The 18,149-nt window shown below is 41.6% G+C and overlaps 2 long non-coding RNA genes across 2 annotated transcripts in view; one reads left to right on the forward strand and one right to left on the reverse strand.

The window, feature by feature from the left end:
* The window catches only part of LOC119854099, a 169,385-nt gene that overhangs the window by 12,368 nt on the left and 138,868 nt on the right, over nucleotides 1-18,149 (forward strand). Inside the window, exons 4-5 of the long non-coding RNA XR_006279981.1 lie at nucleotides 1,233-4,255; nucleotides 5,579-5,746. This is a non-coding gene — a long non-coding RNA (uncharacterized LOC119854099). The remainder of the gene's footprint in view (nucleotides 1-1,232; nucleotides 4,256-5,578; nucleotides 5,747-18,149) is intronic.
* Nucleotides 1-18,149, reverse strand: part of LOC122459356 — an 80,727-nt gene that overhangs the window by 7,347 nt on the left and 55,231 nt on the right. The gene's annotated exons all lie outside the window — the stretch shown is intronic.

Consider the following 18,149-nt stretch of genomic DNA (forward strand, 5'->3'; position numbering starts at 1 on the left):
GCTTTCAGGACTGAGCACAGAGGATTTTACTATGTTTTAATTTACATTCATGAAATGACTAAATATTTATACACAGGATAATGATTTTTGCTTGCTCAGTTCCTCTCTTTTTCTTCTTTAAAATGCACAACAATTATCCATCTCTACAGTGATACAGAAAAAACAAAGAGGAGTTTTTAATCTTTACTCACAATTTTTTTTGTTTTTTGTTTTGCTTTCATTGAATCAATGAAAGCAAACTCAACTGTGTCACCTCACAAAGGAGACTCCAGCAATTTCCTAAGAAAATAAAAATAGGGGATTTTAGTGTCTGTTTTTATTTTATTTACTACTTATTGAACTGAACAATCCATTATAATTATACACTGGCTATTCTATAGGCACTTCAGTTTTTCTGACTCCCAAATAGAAATGTCCTAGCAAGCCAGAAAAGTTGCTAAGTCCACAAATATAAAATATATTGTGGGTGCCTTTCCTTTTTCATATTTTTCCCTTTAAAAATATTTGCGTCCCGAAAGCCCTACTTTGTGTTGGACCTTAATGGAGGAACATGCTTATCACAGTGTGTGTTAAATCCTGGATTAGCTCTATTTCAGATCAACAGTGTAGCATAAAGTTCAATTTAGGTAATCAAGGCAAATTGCTTTACATCAATAACCAAGTCTTTCCCCTTTGTGCTGTCCCAATACTCTTAAGCTTTGGCAAAGAACACCTTAACTTGTCAAATATTTTTAAATAATATCCACACAATAGTCAGTTAGACAAGAAAAAAATACAGTCTAAGAGATCATAAAACTTAATGTATCCATTCTCCTTATTTCTTCCACTAAGATGGGGGCAAGAACAAAACAGGGGCATGACCCTGAAAACCCTTCCTCACTGACTACAATGGAATACTCCCATGAGTAAGGGTCTAGAGGATTAGGCCTGGAATAAAAGACAGTAGTGGAAAACTATGGCCTCTACTGTGCTGGAGATAAAACCATGTTAGTGGACCCATTTCTTAATCAGAGTTTAATAGGCGCTAGTCTATGTTTCTGGATAATTCTGGCCTCAGTGCATAGAGGCTGCGATGTTTAGGAAATATTGTGAACTGGGATAGAAAGAATATGAATCGCATGGATTTCACTACAAACAGCACTTGACTTCCAATGCTGATTTTAGCTTCATTTCAAAGTTTATATATATATATAGTATTGTTTTACATTATCTCACTTTTGCTTGTTTTACAGGCAGAGGAAAGCTGAAAGTCTGTCCTCCACAGCACCTCAAAACCTGAATTCACCTCATCTTCTTCCCCATGCTTACATCTGCCTCAGGCACATAGCGCTATTCAGTCCCAGATATGCCAGCCTCTATTGGCATAACCTAGGGCTGCCGGATGCCTAGGGCATGGAGAATGGATGAGTCACAGTGTTGCAAAAAACGCACCAAATTCCCGCTCTGTGGGGACCTGGAGCTGGCTGGAGTCAGTGTTTTACAAGAGTGAGAGAGACCTTGAAACAACTGATTTCCTTTAGCTTCCACCATTGACTCTTATGGAGCCCTGACTAAATTAAAGTTAACACCCCATTGTGGAACTTTATTTCCACCTAATTGTGGAACCCACAGGGGATGCAGGCAGTGCAAACATCTCTCTCCTTCACTCCCACCTGCTGGGGGTTCATCTTCCCTCAGACATAACTGCCCTTGTTGGAAAACAGGGCTGCAGTTTGTACCACCTGTACTGAAGGAAGGGAGAAGGTATAGGCAGGCTCTGAATTTATCTCATGGAATATAGCTATACCTACATAACAATATTGGTATAGCTACTAAAACTTTCCTCAGTAGACAAGGGATTCAGCAAAACACTTATACATGTACTTTTAATGGGAATGCTCATATGCTTAAATGCTTAAGTGGCTGTATACTGATAGAGACCTACTCACATGCCTAGAGCTAAGCAAGTGCTAAAGTGCTGTGCTGAACCCAGGCCTGAAAAAAGTGTGAATTGCCCTATTCATCTCAAGGGAACTTAAACTCTGAAGCCTAGTAATCTAATGATGACAATTTTCATGTCAATGTTGACAATTATTGCACTGTTGATGATCTTAACAGGAACATCTTGTCAATAACTGCATATTCTGTTCACTTGAAAGACATAAATAACAAGAGTGTACACAGAATACGTTATCAGACCAAATACTATAACCTCTTTGTACTAAAAGGAAAAACGTTCCTCACAAACACAGAAATACATTAGTTTATTAAGGTTAATATCTGTCTTCTCTGCTGCTACGTCATGTTGTATAGAAAGCTACACTATGCAACATGCCATGCACCATGAGAGTCCAGTATTGTTTAGCTCATGTGCTGGCACTATATACAACAGTTTTACCCTTACTTTTAAGGACAGTAAGAAGCGTCTCAAATATTTATATAAGCCACCGAATTCTGACACTTTGTTTATTCAAAATGTACAGCTTTATTCCTATAGACCATCCTTTCAAGTGAATCGCATGTCAGAATGTGACAGCTATGTACATATACTAGATATGCGCATGATGTTTGTGGAATGCTGGTCAGAAGTGAAAAGGCTAATAACCTGGATGACTCTTAAATGACTGTAACTAGGCTTTAAAGTTAAAAGTCCAATCAGATAAAAAGTGGGCTGGTCACATTACTCTTGATGCTATTGTTCACTATCTCTCAGACTCAAAAGCCTTGTTACACTAGAAAATTGCACCATTCAAACTTGCACCTGTTTCCAGTCTTCCAACTCCACAAACAGCCTGTTTGTGCTCTCCTTAGTTGCCACTTTCTCATGCCAAAATGCCCTTGCCAAAATGCACACCACATCATTTCATGCCCTGTATCAACTTCCTGTCTCAAATTAAGAACAGAAATAGGTTACATTAATGTCAGCATTTGGCACAGATCATTGCTCAAAGTATCATCTATATGTGGCATAGGGTTGCCAACTTTCTAACCGAACAAAACCGAACAGCCTTGCCCCGCCCCTTCTCTGAGGCCCTGCCCTGTTCATTCCATCCCTCCTCCCCCTCCATTGCTTACTCTCCCACACCCTCACTCGGTCACCCATTTTCAACGGGCTGGGGAGTGTTCCTTTTTGACCGGGTGTTCCGGCTGAAACCCGGTCAGACACCCCCGGGAGAGAACAGAAATTGTCAGATCTTTTATAAAAGCTTGTTGTGTTCTGAACTTGATGATCATTATGATATACGCATAGAGACCAGGAGTAAGAATTTATGTATTTGTGTATATAGAACACTGTGTTCATAAACTTCAGCTCCACCTTGCAGCAGGGCAGTGAGCAGGCAGGCGGGGTCGGGTATCTCCCAAGCCAGTTGTTTACACAAAACCAGCTTCAAGTAACTATGCAGTGTCCAGTCCAGGAAAAGATAAGGTTGGACTATTAAAATTAATGGAAAGACATTGAGACATTTCAAAAGTGAAAAGAACATTTCCCCATCTCAGAAGTCAGGAGATAATTCCCCCACTCTGATTAACCATGAGTCATCATGGACCGGCAGAAAAATAAAAGGAAAAAGACTTTTAAAAGAAGACTTCACAAAAAGAAAAGGAGTACTTGTGGCACCTTAGAGACTAAAAAATTTATTTGAGCATAAGCTTTCGTGAGCTACAGCTCAAAGACTTGGAACTGAGGTTTTTATTCAGAACTGGAGGGACAATCTTGAGACAGGAAGCTATCTGTGAATGCTGGATCCCTCCTATAGCTAGGAAGTAAACTGAGAAATTGTTTTAAGACAATAGGCAACCTGTATTAGAAAAGGGATTTTATCGAAGGCCTGGTCTAGCTCAACCCAGCTGTATGTCTCAGGGGTGTGAAAAATCCACACTCCTGAGCAACATAGTTAAGCCAACGTGAACCCTGGTGTAGACAGAATAATTCTCCCATTGGCCTAGCTACCAGCTCTCGGGGAGGTGGAGTACCCACGCTATGGGAGAACCCCTCCTATTGGTGAGGTAGCGTCTACACTGAAGCACTACAGCGGTGCAGCTGCAACACTGCAGCAGTGCCTCTGTAGCATTTCCAATGCAGACAAGCCCTAATATGAAAGTGTAAAGCCTGAGGTTGTCTCTGTATGTTTAGTTTCTGTGTAACTCGTATACATTCACTCTCCCTTACTATTTCATCTTTGAATCTGTGTTTTTTCTGTTCAGTAAACTTTTTGTTTATTTTCATCCCAAGCAGGTCCCTGGTGTGCAAAGTGTGTGGATTGTGTGCTCCAAAGTAAGTTGATGTCTGGGAGGCTGGTTTCACACCTGTGGGGGTGATGAACCAGAAGGGAATGATCTAGATGTCTGGGGTAATTAAGAACTCAGGGAGGATGTATTTGGGGAGACTCGGAACTGGAAGTGTTGTTGGTATCATCCTGCAAAGAGTAACTGGGTTGGTGAAAGCCAGTGTGAGACCTTATGTGTGTGAGCTGGCTACTGGTGTCAGGGAATTGAACCATAGTTGCACAGCACGAAGGCCCTCAAAACTGTGATAGAATCCCTTACTGGTCTGGGTGGTCCCCAAAACATCATGCCATGCTGTGCCACTGGTCTGAAATCTGGAAACTGCTAGGCCTGAATTTCCCACTCATATGACAGATAAGTTCTCCCACAATACACTGCAAAAGAATTCAGCTCAGATTGGTCCAGTGCAAAGAACCCTGGGATATGCCCCCAGAAGTTCTAGCATAGCACACAAATGAGGGCAGTACCAGTGTGGATGCAGTAAATTGAATATGATTTTGCCATGTGGCCACTGACTTCCAAGGCCCACCAACTTAAGTGGTTGCACATGCATGACTTGTATAGTGAAGGTAAGCCCATCTACTGAACCACACAAGTTTGCTGCAGTGTTTCCAGATTAGTCATCCTGTTTTGTGTGCACGCGGCTCACCGCATCCGCACACAATCCCCTGCAACAGCTGCTGGGCCTGTGGATTGTTGTGCCTATTCCACAGTTCCAGACACATCTCCTTGGATCTCCACTGGAGCAAATGCATCAAGTCAATGGAATTTAACATACCTGTTTACACCTGTTCCCTCTTTTGATTTTCCCACTTCAGATGTTTATGTTCTGCACAAAGATCCACGCATGAACCATGAGGAACAAAGACTACACCTGCTACACTGTATCACTTGCAGGTGCTATCATAGGTGCTGGAACTAGGGGTGCTGCCACACCCCCTGGCTTGAAGTGGTTTCCATTATATACAGGGCTTACAGTCTGCTCTAATGACTCTCAGCATCCCCACTGTACAAATTGTTCCAGCACCTCTGGGTGCTATACTGGAGTATCAACATCTATGATCAGATTTGCTGCCAGAGTGACTCTGGGCAGAGAAGCCTTGGGGTATTATGGTGAGCACCCAACCTTTGGGTGGTTGTGGTTGAGTTGGCAAGGAGCTGGATTTTATTATTTTCATTGCTTTATTCAGTATTTTGTCTCATGTTATTATTATTATTATTAATAATAATAATAATATTAATTATTATTATTATTTTTGGTGCTTCCCCCCCCCTTTTTGTTATTTTTGAATATTTTGTGCTCTGTTTTCAGCTGAACTATTGGTTTCCTATCGACTGCATCTCCCTCTAGGATCCAGAGATAGGAGTCTCTGGGCCTGGGTCTGGAGAGAGGGAGGACCTAATACAATGGGGCTTCAAGGGATATATCAGTCCTTGGGAGAACTGAGGCAATGAGTAGGTGCTGTAGCTGCATGGAGAGGTGAATGAATTCATTTGGATGCAAGGGATGGGGGCAGCCTTGCTTTATATTCTTTAACTAGTATCCTTTGTTTTCTGTGTTCTTGGAATTTCTCCAAAGCAGCTTCCATTGGCAGGTCTCATATTAAATCTCCAACTGGATTTTAAAGCTGCTGTACCCTGGTTGAACCTCCAGGGAAGGCAGCAGTAGAATGCCTTCCACCGGTACCTTACCTCCTCTTCAGTCATTTGCTCCAGTACAGTAATAAAGTATTTGGAACAGGGAGTTGTTGCAGGATAAGGAATTGCTCATTCGAGCTGCAACATTTATTTTTAGTAAATAACTTTCCTGCACCTTGTCATTTGTCAAGCAGCGGGAGACCATTATTGTGTATTAACGCCTAATTCCACTGACATTATTTCCTAACTAGAGAAGAGAGAGTGGTTATTATTGCTCTGAGAAATTAAACTTAAAAGAATCTCACTGGTCCAAAAAAATAGTTTTGGCCCGAACAGGAGAATAACTGATTACTTAAGATTTTGTAAACATGCTATTGATCAGTTGATGCTTGTTATCTTAACTAAGTTAGATTTTGTCAAAATGAAGCCTGACTACAGATAGCTCCCATCTACAAAATTCAGCCAGGTTCCGGAACCAGTTTTACAATATGTTTATTCACTGCACAGCTGAAAGATTGATGGTTCTGTCTTTCAGTATAGAGAGGACTTACCTGTATTTTGACAGTGTCCTCAAATTGGGGGATTATATCCAAGACTTTAACCAAATTCAAGGACATTGTTAAAATAGGGCCAAATCCCTCATGGTTCATCCCTCAACAGTGCAAGATGGAACTTTGTTTTAATTATATGTGAAGACAATGAGGTTTTAACTGGATATACTGGCATAGCTTCAGAGAGCTGTGCTGGAAACCATGGGATAGGCACTCACAGAGCAATGGAACTGCAAATGCTGCAGTACAGTGTGAATGCTGGCTAAAACTGCAGCATTTTTCAGCATTAGTGTGGATACACTGCACTGCCACCAGTCATACTAACATCAGGGATACCCCATTGGTGCAAGTATGAGGGGTTATCTATTCCATTGATGAAAATCATGGCTTTTCTTGTCTACACTCGGGGTTCCACTAGCGCAGGTTCACCCATGGCCTGTCGACAATACAGCTCCACTAGTGCAAAAAAAAGGTTCTGAATTTTCATAGCACAGCGAAGCCCTTCCTCTGGTTATTCATTATAGAAATGGCAAGTCATCTATAATACCATTAAATGAAGAAACAAGGTGGCATCAAAATGTCAAATAAAATCCAATCGGTATTTCTTCCTGATAAAATAATTATTATTTTAATTCTGGAACAGACCATAACCAGAACTCCAGATCCAAGTCCTTCCACCCTAGCATTTTGGATGAGCTTGGATTTGAGAGAATTTGGATTAAGACTCAGATTCAGATCCAGATCTGTCTTTTCCAGTGTGGGCCATTTATTAATCAATTCCCTGTCACTGTACAGGCCTTAGGCACTGGTGCACCTCAGTCCCTCCTATTCTTTGCCTGTGGCATGCAATAGTTTAGTCTCTTGAGGGTTGTAGTACTTTGATGTACTTCTGGTTGTAAGGATTGGTGTGGGGATGACTGGACTGTGTTTAGTGGCCTGGGATGTACAGGACGTCCACATGGTCACTGTGACCTTAACTCTGTGACAGTACATTGGGTGAAACCCCTTAGAATGTTGATGAAGTTCAGATTCAGATGTGAATCAAGGTTCAGAGATTCAGTGATTTTAAGGCCATAAGGGATCATTATGTTAATCTAGTTTGACTCTTGCATAACACTGACCGTAGACTTTCACCCAGTAATTTCTGCCTCAGGCCCATAATTCTGGTTGAGATCTAGGCATGTATTTTAAGAGATCTAATCTTCAAGTGATAGAGATACATCACATCCTTAGTAAATTATTCCAATGGTTAATTACCCTTGCTATATTTTTTTTGCAACTTATTTCTGGTTTAAATTTTTAATCATTGCATCTTGTTATTAGAGTAACAAATAACAAATAACTGTTTTTGTTTTGTTCATGCTCTGATCTGAAAAATAAATAGTTTCTGAATGACCCAAAATGAAAAATGTTTGGTACACCAAAAAGACAAAAAAAAATTCATTGTAGGTCAAACAGTTCATTCAAGCCAAAACCAAATGTTGTATTTTGTTTTTGAGGGGCTTTTAACCCTTTTCACAAAATAAAAATGAAGCAAATTTTGAATGAAAAGTAACTTTAAATACCAATTTCATTTTTGTTTCAGATGTCAAATGTTTTTTATTTTTTCTGATTTTTAGTTTTTGACTGAAACAATTTGGCAAATTCTACATGAATTTGTCAAGTGTTTTGGTCAACATAAATTTGCATTTTTTGGCAAAAAAAGTTTTGCTGAAGAATTTCTTGCTGCTCTACTTCTTTTACCTTTTTCTGCTACATCAAAGATCCCTGCTCTGTCAAGAAACCCTCATTCCTAATTAGTACTTGCAGATCAATTAAATATATTGAGCTTGTTAAGTCTTTCACTGTAAGGTACATTTTCCAGTATAGCCATCATTCTTATAACTCTTACTGAACCCTTCTGATATGCAATAAAATCTAAATTATGTGGTACAGGCTCACCTCTAGATCACCTCTGTCATTTTTATACCTGTATTGATTAACAGACAAAGATGAAGGTCTGACTTAGGGTCTGATCCAAGGCCCTTTGAAGTGAATGGGAGTTTGCTATTAATTTCAGTGGGGCAGAACAGGGCCTCAATATGTGTGCATGAATGCAATTAAAATGAATGGCATGGCATCAGCACACATTTCCAGATGAATATAAAGGATGTCCTAAATCTTAAACCAGTTGGGACTGGTCTACCTGCAAACTTGCACTGATTTAACTAAATTATTTCTTAAAACTAACTATGAACTAAATTGAATTTTGCCCCTTTTGTTCCAAAAATAATAGTGTCCACACATACCCTTACACCAAATTATCTACATCTGTTTAAATTCATATCCATGTAACCCAACATTTAGGAAGCCAAGGCCTTGTATGCAAGATGCTTTAACACAATTTAACACCCTTAACTTGATTTTCAGCCTTTAGATTTTAGATTTTTAGATTGTCAACCTGCTAAAATTGAACTATTCTGTAACAAATGTGTTATACTTTGTCTGCATTGGTGTTAAGTGGGGTTTTTTAATCAAGTTAAAATAATTTGATTGAGATAACTAGATTGGAAAAGAGCTCCTTTATTCTGAGTCTAGACAAAACCCAAAAATCAGAGTATATTAATTAGTGGTGGCAGAACTTTCACAGGTTTTCGATCAATTTGATTTGTGCATGTGTCAGAACATGCTTAACTGAAATAGATTTTGTCTAGGAATCAGCTGGAAATCTCATAACAGGTTTTCTGGTAGTTTCTGGTTCTGACTAGAACAGAAATACTATATGTAAATCATCCTTTTAGTATATTGTTCCAGTCCCAGCCACCAGAAGTAAGTGCAGAAACAACAACAAACAAAAAAGTGCAGAAAAACCCACCAATGTTAACTGAACTTTTTTGAAGTTAACTGAAAAAGTTCAGGTTTGGTTTAAGCTTGGGCAAAGGTTGGGGTCACTTCTTATTTTGTCTGAACTGGTTCTCTGTCCCTGTGTTGAATCTTCAGAAATAATCAGTGACCTTTGCATGCTCCTGGTTTACACTGGCATTGCTTATGGGCTACCAAGCAGAATTCTGCCATGGCTGAACAAATTAAATGTACCAGTAACAAAATGTACCTGACATGACTCACTTGTCATGCTCTGACAGTTCCAGAGACATGATTCTACTGCCAAATGGCTCAAAGCCTGCAAGATTCTGCTTCAAATATTAAGTACATTAACTCAGTGGGCTTTTTACTGGCTTTCTAAACAGTGTCTTTACACTGGTTACAATCATAGGTAAAATGATGGGACATAGTTGAACCATTGAATCATTCCCACTGTCTTGTTGGATCCATGAGGAAATAAGGACAATAACACAGAACCTGATCACATGAGATGCTGAGTGCCTCCTGCAAGGTGCTGACTGTCTTCACTTCCCATTGAACTTCACTTCCCAGGAAGTGATGTTCAGTACCTTGCAGGATCGGGCCCATAGAGTACGTTTCAGCATTAGATCTCAAAAGCACATGGAGATGGGTAAATATTAGTATTTCCATTTTACAGATGGGGACAGAGAGCTTTGGAGATTTGTCTAAGTTCACACATGAGTCAGTAGAAGAATCTGAAATAGAATCCAGTTCTCTGTCCCCCCACTGCTCCTCATAACGATACCATATCCTATAATAAATTATTACAAGAGTAAAATAATCCGTATTTGTAGATATCAACATTTAAGAAAAGCTTACACTCAAAATAGATTTCTTATTGGTAGGAATAATTCTCTTTCCTGCCCCTTTTTAAAATTCATTTTTCTTGACATTCACCCAACTAGTTAGGGATTGGTCTCTTGCAGTCCATTTCCTCCCATTTGAGCCTGCAGTGAATTCATATAGGATTGAAATTGGCCTTCAGTCAGAGGCCCAGCACAAGGCCTCAAATCAGGGTTCAAATGGGATTTAAATAGTGCATAGGTTTTGTGCTGGCCTTCTGCACAGAAGTGAATTTTGACTACGGTGCTGAATTTTGTTACCTGACAAATATTTCTGTGGCAGCAGACTGACTCCATGGATCATGACTGCACAGCAGGATCTAGAAAAGAAGAAAGAAACCTTGGCTCATAAAGAAATAAGGTCTGAGATTGTGTGCTGTGCCTCATAGGGTATCATAGAATCATAGAATCATAGAATCATAGAATATCAGGGTTGGAAGGGATCCCAGAAGGTCATCTAGTCCAACCCCCTGCTCAAAGCAGGACCAAGTCCCAGTTAAATCATCCTAGCCAGGGCTTTGTCAAGCCTGACCTTAAAAACCTCTAAGGAAGGAGATTCTACCACCTCCCTAGGTAACGCATTCCAGTGTTTCACCACCCTCTTAGTGAAAAGTTTTTCCTAATATCCAATCTAAACCTCCCCCATTGCAACTTGAGACCATTACTCCTCGTTCTGTCATCTGCTACCATTGAGAACAGTCTAGAGCCATCCTCTTTGAAACCCCCTTTCAGGTAGTGAAAGCAGCTATCAAATCCCCCCTCATTCTTCTCTTCTGCAGACTAAACATCCCAGCTCCCTCAGCTCTCCTCATAAGTCATGTGCTCTAGACCCCTAATCATTTTTGTTGCCCTTCGCTGTACTCTTTCCAATTTATCCACATCCTTCTTGTAGTGTGGGGCCCAAACTGGACACAGTACTCCAGATGAGGCCTCACCAGTGTCGAATAGAGGGGAACGATCACGTCCCTCGATCTGCTCGCTATGCCCCTACTTATACATCCCAAAATGCCATTGGCCTCTTGGCAACAAGGGCACACTGCTGACTCATATCCAGCTTCTCGTCCACTGTCACCCCTAGGTCCTTTTCCGCAGAACTGCTGCCGAGCCATTCGGTCCCTAGTCTGTAGCGGTGCATTGGATCTTCCATCCTAAGTGCAGGACCCTGCACTTATCCTTATTGAACCTCATAGATTTCTTTTGGCCCAATCTTCCAATTGTCTAGGTCCTTCTGTCTCCTATCCCTCCCCTCCAGCGTATCTACCACTCCTCCCAGTTTAGTATCATCCGCAAATTTGCTGAGAGTGCAATCCACACCATCCTCCAGATCATTTATGAAGATATTGAACAAAACGGTATGTATATTATACAATATTGTATATTGTATATTGTATAATAAGATATTGTATCTTCACGTCAACCAACGGTTGTGACTGCAGCATGCATAAACATTCACAAGCTAGCTTTGATCTAGCAATAGTAGGAAAGCCACAGCAGCACGGAAGGCAGGATGGACTGTTCAGCTCCAGAGATCCAGGTGGGGTTGTACATCCCTTGCTGGCATGGCTTAATTGCTATTGTTATGTGAGCTAGCTAGATCAAAGCTACCCTCAGGTATGTCTACAGGTGCTGCCATCACACCTCTGATTGCAATGTAAGCACCCAACACAAACAGGCACAGCTTGGGGGAAAGTGGGGGCAAAGCTGATTTGAAGCCTAGTTTGTGCCCCTGGTATTCTGGGCTGGGTGGGGGCCAGTTGCAGCGTCTCGCACAATTTAAAGCGGCCCCAAGTGTGCTCTAAGATATAGCAGTAATGCTTGATCTGCCTATGGACAGTTCTGAAAACTGGAACTGCTGAGAATCTCCATTTCCATGCTCACCACAGGGCTCTTCCTCCTGCCCCCACTGGGTGGCCTTGCACAGTGCCTGAACTGGGAGAGTTTTCCCCTGGCCCCTTGGAGCCCTGCATACCTCTGAAGTGGCATACAGGGACTGGAATGGCTGGTGGTGGGGTGGCTGGATGGGAATCCTTCCTATCATCTTTGTTGAAACACAAAGACCTTTAAAACAGCAAAAGGAGCAGAGGCAATGTATTACCCAAGTGCCTTATATTTCATACTGGCCCTTAGAGCACTAAGGCAATATATGCTTTATTGACCAATGGAAGATGAGATTGTTGGGGAGCAGAGATGGGACTGAACTCAGGTGTGACCTCTCTCCAGTGACTTTTAGGAATCTTCCACCTTCCCTGGCAGAATGCATCTGGTGGCAACTTCCAGGTCCTCAAAACAGTAGATATGGGCACCTTCCACCACTGATGGCATTAAGCGACATGTATCCTGATGGTGACAGAATACAGCTCTCTCTGTGGATCAGCTATATGTGCTATCATCTTTTAAAAGGTTTACCCACCAGCAGTGCTATATTTTCTCAGTGTTTTAGTTCAGTATTTTTACGACAGGATCAAGCCCATGTTTTTATAAGAATGGAGTGAATTTTTTGTATGAGATAACAGGCCCAAAACTGTAGCAATTTACTTTCTCCACATCTTTTTTCATTTTCCATGGGTAAGGAGTCACATGACGTGAAAACACAAGCAGATAAGGGCATTTAGTAAACAAGAGATTCGCTGTCTACGTGTGTTATATTTTTCACCCTGCTTCCTGCAATTACTGGCAGCACAGCGAGGCCATGAAGTGAGTTGTAGCTCACGAAAGCTTATGCTCAAATAAATTTGTTAGTCTCTAAGGTGCCACAAGTACTCCTTTTCTTTTTGCGAATACAGACTAACATGTCTGCTACTCTGAAAACAGTAAGAACATGATCCTGTTTTCCATTCAAGTCAATGGCAAAACTCCCACTGACTTCAGAGGGAGCAGGATCGTGCCCCTAACCCTTAGGAAGAAGAAAAATGAAATGCCACATTCTAGATGGGACTGACAATAGTTTCATTAACAGAAGGATGTGAAAATCAGTTGGGGTTTGACCTCTGCTACAAATATCTACAGGGAAAGAAAGCACTTTAGCAAAACAACCCCTTTTTCTGTCCAGGGTTTGAGATTTCATTTTCAGGTTTGTTCAGAGAAATACATTAAGCAAACTTTATTTCTGCCATTACAATGTAGTTCTACATGGGATGCCAAACAGATACATTAATAGTTAGTCTGTATTTAGTGTGCATGCACCACTTGAATGAAGTGAAATGAAACAGGGCAATGGCATTTTACACCCACATTCAAAGAGAAGATGGAGGAAAAGTGATACTGGCTCTATAGCTCTCTGTTGTACCAGGAATGAATGTAAGGATTGCTCTTTGTTATTTAGAATGAGAAACAGAAACAAAATAATCTTAGCAAATATTGCGTACTTTGGGTGTGTCTACACTGGGGAAATGACCCATTGTCAACAATGGGTGTCTCCTGGCTCCCACAACTGGGGCTGAAAATGGTTTGATCACTGGTGTCAATGAGACCAACCTAGTTATTTTACTTCCTACATAAAGTGTGCTCATTCCACCAGTCACCAGAACTATGTATATACATCTAGCCATTATCCTGTCATCTGACAGTGCAGTGGCCAATGCAGATGCTTCAGAGGGAATGAACAGGGCAATTATTGAGTGATCCAGCTCCTGTCGTCCAGCTTTTCGCAGTCAGAAGTTTAGGAATACCTAGAGCAAGGAGTTGCATCCCTGACCATGTTGGCTAATAGCCATTGATGGACTTATCCTCCCATGAACTTATCTAATTCTTTTTTGAAGCCATTTATAGGTTTGGCCCTTCCCAAAGTTTTCTGGCAATTAGGTTGACTGCATTGTGTGAAGTCTAGTACTACCTTTTGTTTGTTTAAAACCTACTGCCTATTAATTTCATTGGGTGACCCTGGTTCTTGTGTTTCTGTGATGCGGAAGATAACACTTTCTTATTCACTTACTCCACACCAGTCATGATTTTATAGACTTCTGTCATATCCCCCTTTAGTGGTCTCATTTCCAAGCTGAATAGCCCCTAGTCTTTTTAATCTCTGCTGATATGGACGCTGTTCCATACCCTTAATAATTTTTTATTGCCCTTCTCTGTACATTTTCCAATTCTAATATATCTTTTTTGAGATGGAATGACCAGAACTGCACATAGTATTCAAGATGTGGTGTTAGGATATAGATATTCAGGCCCGTCTGTAACGGCCTATACTCTAAGAATTTTGGTGTATTCTTATCACTTGGCTAGTTCTAGAGGTATAAAAGAAAGAATCAAAATCACTGTCTGCTGTGTAAGGTCCTTCTCTTACTGTGACAGTCTGTGGCCCTGTTCTTAGGCTAAGGCCTTTGGCTAAGCAGCGGAGGCAGCCATAAGCTGGAAGCGGACCGGTCACCTCCTCACATTCCAAACTAGTCACATTGAAATAATGGTACTATTGGGCTGTTAGGAATACAATCCTGTCCTGATAATGCCTATCGCCTCAGAGAAAGGGAAGTGCTTAGAAGATGTAAAAGGAAACTAGTTTGATAGCATCCTGTCTGGCAAGAATCACTTATCAATAGTTGGGATGTGAAATCCTCACTTCTGTATGTTTGTCATTATAGTTCCCACTTTGCCATTGTTTTGTCTGTATAATCTCTGCCTGGTTCTGTGATTGCTTCTATCTGCTGTATAATTAATTTTGCTGGGTGTAAACTAATTAAGGTGGGGGTATAATTGGTTGGCTAATCAGTTACAATATGTTAGGATTGGTTAGTTAAATTTTCAAGTTAATGTGATTGGTTAAGGTATAGCTAAGCATAACTCAAGTTTTGCATATAGTCTTGCAGTCAATCCGGAAGTGGGTGGTGTGTGGGTGTGTGTGGGGGGGGGGGGAATGGGAACAGGGAATGGGGGTGGGGAAATTGGAATCATGTTTAGCTAAAGGGGGAAATGGGAACAGGGACACAGGTAAGCCTCTGTGGTGTCAGAGCTGGGAAGGGGGACACTAAGGAAGGAAACTGGAATCATGCTTGCTGGAAGTTCGCCCCAATAAACATCAAATTGTTTGCACCTTTGGACTTCGGGTATTGTTGCTCTCCGTTCATGCAAGAAGGACCAGGGAAATAAGTGGGTGAAAGAATAAGCCCCCTAACAGTGGGTGTACCATAAATTTATGTAGTGGCATTATGATATTTACTCTCTTATTTTCTATGCCTCTCCTAATGGTTCCTAACTGCTGCTGTGCATTGAGTGAATGTTTTTAGAGAACCAACGACGGTGATTCCAAGATCTCTTTCCTGAGAAATAATATCTAATTTAGCCCTTATCATTTTGTATGTATAGTTGGGATTATGTTTTCCAGTGTGAATTACTTTGCATTTATCAATATGCAATTTCATCAGCCATTTTGTTGCCCAGTCACCCAGTTTTGTGAGATCCCTTTGTAGCTCTTCACAGTCTGCTTTGGACTTAACTATCTTGAGCAGTTTTGTACTATCTACAAATTTTGCCATCTCACTGTTTACCCCTTTTTCCAGATCATTTATGAATATGCTGAATAGGACTGGTCCAAGTTCAGACCCCTCAGGGACACCACTATTTACCTCTCCATTCTTAAAACTGACCAGTTATTCATATCCTTTGTTTCCTATCTTTTAACCAGTTATTGAACCAGGAGAGGACCTTCCCTCTTATCTCATGACTGCTTACTTTGCTTAAGAGCCTTTGGTGATGGACTTTGTCAAAGGCTTTTTGAAAGTCCAAATATATCATATCCATTGGATCGCACTTATCCACATGTTTGTTGTCCCCTCAAAGAATTCTAATAGACTAGTGAGGCATGATTTCCTTTCCCAAAAGCTGTGTTTACTTCCCCAACATATCGTGTTCATCAATGTATCTGATAATTCCTTCAGAACTCTTGGGTGAATACCATCTGGTCCTAGTGACTTACTACTGTTTAATTTATCAATCTGTTCCAAATTCTCCTCTATTGACACCTCAATCTGGGATAGTTCCTCAGATCTGTCAGCTAAAAAGAATGGCTAAGGAGTGGGAATCTCCCTCACATTCTCTGCGGTGAAAACTGATGAAAGAATTCATTGAGCTTCTCTGCAGTGGCCTTGACTTCTGTGAGTACTCCTTTAGCACCTCAATTGTCCAGTGGCCCAATTATACTTTTACACTTGACTTGAGCCTAGTGTATACGTTCTTTTCTAATTTCCTCATTAGGATTTGACTTCCAATTTTTAAAGGATGCCTTTTAGCCTCTAACAGCTTCTTTTACTTTGTTGTTTAGCTATGGTGGCATTTTTTTGGTTCTCTTAATATGTTTTTTTTTCCATTTAGGGTGTACATTTAATTTGAGATTCTATTATGGTGTTTTAAAAAGTTTCCATGCACCTTGTTGACCTCTCAACAAGGCATTTCACTCTTGTGATTATACCTTTCAATTTCCATTTAACTAGCTTCCTCAGTTTTGTGTAATTCCCCTTTCTGAAGTTAAATGCTACTGTGGTGAGCTTTTTCGATATTTCCCTTACACTCTCACCCCACAAGGATGTTGAATTTGATTATGTTATGTTTGTGATTACCAGGCTGTTCAGCTATTCACCTCTTGGATCAGATCCTGTGCTCCACTTTGGACTGAATCAAGAATTTCCTCTCCCTTTGTGCGTTCCAGGACTAGCTATTCCAAGAAGCAATCATTACTGTTGTCTAGAAACTTTATCTCTGCATCCTTGCCTGAGGTGACATATATCAAGTTAATATGGGGATAGTTGAAAGCCCCCGTTATTATTGAGTTTTCTATTTTTATAGCCTCTCTAATATCCTGGAGCATTTCAGAGTCACCATCCTGGGCAGGTGGTCAGTAGTATATCTCTACTGCTACATTCTTATTATTCAATCATGGAAATCTATCCATAGAGATTTTATGGTACAGTTTGAGTGCTTTAAGATTTTTACTGTATTTAACTCTATGCTTTTCTTCATATATAGTGCCATTCGTCCTCCAGCCAGGGCGTCCCTAAGCATACGCAGAATACGCAGCTGCGTAGGGCACCATGAAATTTGGGGCACCAAATTGCCCCAAATTTCATGGTTGCCCTAGGCAGCTGCCTGCTGCTTTCACATGCAGCACCAGCTCCGGTGGCCAGCCCTGTCCCCCGACTGGCCCTCTGCCCCGCCTCTTAGTCCTCCCCACTGCTCTTGCCCCCGGCCCACCCTCATTCCACCTCTTCTCCCCAAACCTCTTCCACCAGTGACCCCACAATCACCAGCAGCGGCAGGAAGCGGAGCAACCCGGCCCCATCCCACTCCGCTCCACTTCCTGCTGCTGGTGAGTACAGGGGGAACGGACCCCTTCCCCCAAGACCCCTCCCCTGAGCGACATGGCTTGGTGGGGAGTGGAGCAGGCTGGGCCGGGTTATTCTGCTTCCTGCTGCCAGGGCCAGGCCCCCTGCTAATCCCCCAGGCCACTCTGGGCCTCTGGGGCCCCCCAAAGCAGTCCCATAGCTCCTGGCTCCCGGCCCCGCAGGTCTTGAGCACAGCCCAGACCCTCCGTGGTGGGGTCGGGGAGCAGATGCTCGGACGGTGTAGGGCACCATAATTGGTTAGAGAGGGCCCTGCCTCCAGCACACCATTGCTACTGCTGGTTTAGTTCCCAGGTCGTTAGCAAAGTTGGGACCACTAGAGTAGGGGGGCTGCTGGTGTTCTAAGCACCATGTCAGCTAGGTCTGTTCTAGGCAGTGTTAGGTGGTGCCTTAAAACACCTCTTGTCACAATGAGAACACAACATTTCTGACACTGATTGGACTGAACCAATGTTAGCAACAGTGGGACAATATTGCAGCATTTCCCCAGTGCAGCAAAGGCTGATGGGTATAGCACACTTTTTCTCCCTGTTTCCATTAGCAACCCATCTGTTTCCAATACCCGTTCGGGTGAGTGAGCCAAAGTTGTGCTGTCGACACGATTGGCACCCATGAGTCATTTTCCTAGTGTGGGT

The sequence above is a fragment of the Dermochelys coriacea genome, chromosome 3 (genome assembly GCF_009764565.3).
Source record: "Dermochelys coriacea isolate rDerCor1 chromosome 3, rDerCor1.pri.v4, whole genome shotgun sequence".
NCBI lineage: Eukaryota > Metazoa > Chordata > Testudines > Dermochelyidae > Dermochelys > Dermochelys coriacea.